At 34.8% G+C, this 4,134-nt stretch overlaps 1 long non-coding RNA gene across 1 annotated transcript; it reads right to left on the reverse strand.

Annotated features, from left to right (window-relative positions):
• Positions 1–2,027: 2,027 nt before the first annotated feature.
• On the reverse strand, positions 2,028–3,409 carry LOC141429386 (uncharacterized). Its single transcript, XR_012451528.1, has 2 exons — positions 3,267–3,409; positions 2,028–2,568 (listed from the first exon to the last, which is right to left on the reverse strand). It is a non-coding gene; the product is annotated as an uncharacterized lncRNA (long non-coding RNA).
• Positions 3,410–4,134: the final 725 nt, after the last annotated feature.

Below are 4,134 nucleotides of genomic sequence, written 5' to 3' on the forward strand. Positions count from 1 at the left end.
GTTTTGAAGGAATTCAATGGGAGTAGTTTTATGGACTCCGGTAAATTATTGTAAAATCTTATGCACTGTATGAAACTATTTCTCTTTTTCATTACTGTATTTATCTTAGGTAAATCTAGTTTGTTAGGATACCTTGTGTTGTATGAAACTATGTCACTTTTTTTTTTAAACATTTCTGGATGCAATTTAACAAATACGCAAACCTCATAAATGTAAACAGAGTAGACAGTCAATATTCCATATTCCTGAAACCAGGGTTTACACGAAGTTCGACGGTTGACACCACTTATCGCTCTTATGCACTGTTTCTGTGCGATAAAGACTCGGTTCACAGTAACAGAGTTGCCCCAAAGTAAAATTCCATACCGCAAATTTGATGCTACATAGCCGTGATAAGCTTTTAATGCCGTCTTAGTGTCGGTTATCTTGGCTAAACGCCACAGTGCGTAAGAAAACCTGTTTATTTTTAAGCAAATTCTATCGATATGCATTTTCCAAGAGCAGTAGTTGTCCAGAGTGAATCCTAAGAAAGTTGTGCTATCACATTCAGTTAAAACTTCGTTATTGTGGGTAATTTTAAGCAATGCCTATATTATGCCTATATTATGACTATTCTGTTTGAAATATTTTAATTTTCATATTTTAATCAATAAGTATACTTTATACTTTTAAAATGTATTTTGAGATCCTTACAACCAAATCTTTCATTCGACTCATTTTTGGCACAGTCGGTCAGACAGACCGTCCGTTTTGTCACTCGGATGTACCTAGGTACCTACCTACGGAACCATAAAAAAAGATTGATCGGCCATTTTTATTTTGATTATTAATAGCTAATTTAATCATTGCATTTAACAATTTGTAGGCTTAGGTGCTTTTTGTATCACTTATTTGTAAGTAAAAAAATAATTATAAAACAATTATAGTTTGTCACATAATTTTTATTTAATGAAGTACCTAACAAGTTTTAAAGATTACTTATTACCTGTTTACTAAGTCCAAGAGGCAATATTGTGTAAAATTTTACCCCTATTATGTGTAAACAAGTACCTAGAGTACATTGACTAATTATTAATTTATATTTAATGACTGTTTGTTTGTAGGTAAAGTAGAGTTTGGTAAACAGTTTTAAATGTTATCAACATAAGGAAGCGTTCAAGATTTACGTACCGCAATATTTTCTTGTAATACGTTACATGCGTTTCAGGGGCGGGAGGGCGTTCAAACAACGTACTACGTCACAGTTTTTTTTTATAAAAAGTTCATACTTTAATCTTCTATAAGTTCTTGTTGTTGGCCTAAAGATCTCACGCTGACTTGCCAGCACAACTGTGCCAAAAAAAATTATTTGGAAAATGGTTAAATAAAAATGGTAATTTCTGTGTTACTTAACATTCGGGCAGGGGAAGGAGGTACAGAAAAATGTTACGGCGCTATACATGGGTGGGGGAGAGGGAGAGTCAAAAATCTTCAAAAATTGCGTTACGTAATACAAGAATACCCCCTGACTTATACTTAAAATACGACAGCAGGTGACTACTAGTCGTTTTATGCCAAAAAAGGCGCCTTGGTGCGCGACCAGAATTTGGACAATCGCCCATACATTTGTTATGGGTACAGCCGCTGTTTATTTAGCTTTTGCATATTTTATGTTTTTATAAGAGTAGACTTATATTGTATAAACCTGTATCAAATAACGAAAACAAACCAATTATTAATTAAGGAATTAATTTTTCATTTAACCATTAAACTGTATTTAACACGAAAAATGGGTTCTAAGTGAGCAGGCTTTGGTATTTTTGGGCTGTTACTGCACACTTGTCTCTAAACGCTTATCTGGATCAGTATCACAATAAGTCTAAGTATTAGTGAAATAATAGCTGTATCAATGTTGTTGAATAAATTTACTGATATATATAAATACTAGCGCGTGGTGCATGTGGGTGCAACAAGTAGAATCCGTCGCGGCGCATGCATTTGGAGCTGCTCCTTTTTTTTCAACTTGCGTCCACTTGTCAAAGTCAAAGTCAAAGTCAAAATATCTTTATTCAATTTAGGCTATAACAAGCACTTAGGAATGTCCAAAAAAAAAACTACCGCCGTTTCGGAAAAACCTCTGTTGAGAAGAATCCAGCAAGAAACTCAACAAGGTATATTTTTTTACACAGATTTACAATATTATTAAATTATATGTATACTTCACAAGTATTTAACACAACTTTATTTTTAACACATTAGGTTCGCTATTTGAAGGGACTTGTTCTTTGCAAACCGCGTCAACTTGTTCCATGCAAGCCGTGTCAGTAGTAGATAGCTCGGCTGTAGGCTGTTTCTGTTCCTGAGCTACTTTTTTCGGTAATTCCCTCTTCTTTTTGATGTTTTTGCGTATTGTTATATGTGTGAAATTTAGCTGCCTTCTACACTTTGGAGTGCGTCTTATTATAGGATGGGACGGAGTCGGGAAAAGAGATTCTAATTCATCGAGCACTTGATAATGTTGTGGAAATGTTTGTGGTGTCATCGAGGACTCTGTCTCGGCGTACGGCGACGGCGGCGGAGTACAGAACACTGTAAATAATAAGTCCTATATTAAAACGAATCAATTCCGCTTTTATTAGGGTTCCGTATCCAAAGGGTAAAAACGGGACCCTATTACTAAGACTCCCCTGCCCGTCCGTCCGTCCGTCCGTCTGTCACCAGGCTGTATCTCATGAACCGTGATAGCTAGACAGTTGAAATTTTTACAGATTATGTATAACCGTGGCCGCTATAACAAAAAAAAAAACTAAAAAGATAGTAAAATAAATATTTAAGCGGGGGCTCCCATACAACAAACGTGATTTTTTTGCCATTTTTTGCTCGATATTAATATCGGCAACAGGTAGTTTCTTGAAATATTCACATAATATTTATTTACTTATATTCATTCACTTTAAAAATAAATAATTAAATTTAAATAAAATAAATATTGAAGTGGGGCTCCTGGACTGTGTTTGCAATGTTAAACTTTTAGTGTTTCCATACTAAAAAATAAATACAAATGCTTTACATCAGCTTCGTGATTGATTAACGATGAAATAAAGTTCTCGTAGTGGGAGCTTTGATCCTCTACTTGAACCGAAAATTGACTTCATTTATTATAAAATTGTCGAGATATTTGATTATAAAATTGTATGAACTATATTTTTTTTTTTATTTTAACATACCTAGTCTAGGCTATTTTCTTATTAAATGGTTTAGCAATTTTATTATTAAAAAAAACTTACGTCTCAGTCTGGCAACATTGCCCCTGAATAAAGATGCTGCTCGTTCTTCAGACATATTCGATCAATCAAATTCAAAAAGAACCCACAAATGCACTAAATAGTTTTAACAGAGCCAGTTTGCTACACTGGCAAAGATTTCGAAATACATAAAGCCAGCCGCCAATTTTGTTCACTTTTATACAAAATGTCTAATTGTTTTATTGCTCATTCGTTAATGACTGATTATCAACGTCATTAGGCCTTTTCGAATTATACCTATAATGAGGTATACACTTAAGTTGTACAGGTACTAATTAATTTTTATCGCGTAATTTTACAGTCTAGTAAGTACAGTAGTTTTATAACTTCTGTCTAAGAAGATATTTAAAAACTAAAAAAATAAATGTCAGCTATAGTACAGCTTTAGTCTGTATTACTTACAGTTTTTTTTTTTTTTTTTTTAAATCGTGGTGGCCTAGTGGTTTGAACTATAGCCTCTCAAACAGAGGGTTGTGGGTTCAAACCCCGGCTCGCACCTCTGAGTTTTTCCAAATTCATGTGCGGAATTACATTTGAAATTTACCACGAGCTTTGCGGTGAAGGAAAACATCGTGAGGAAACCTGCACAAACCTGCGAAGCAATTCAATGGTGCGTGTGAAGTTCCCAATCCGCACTGGGCCCGCGTGGGAACTATAGCCCAAGCCCTCTTGTTCTGAGAGGAGGCCTGTGCCCAGCAGTGGGACGTATATAGGCTGGGATGATGATGACTGACAGTTACGAATCGGTTTTTGCATGTTCTTAAATTTATAGTCAACCGGGAATATTTTATTTTTATCCGCTGCACCTGTAATGTGGAAATAAAGTAAAATTTCTGTTGCAGTCAAAAGA

Source organism: Choristoneura fumiferana, chromosome 7 (genome assembly GCF_025370935.1).
Source record: "Choristoneura fumiferana chromosome 7, NRCan_CFum_1, whole genome shotgun sequence".
Lineage (NCBI taxonomy): Eukaryota > Metazoa > Arthropoda > Insecta > Lepidoptera > Tortricidae > Choristoneura > Choristoneura fumiferana.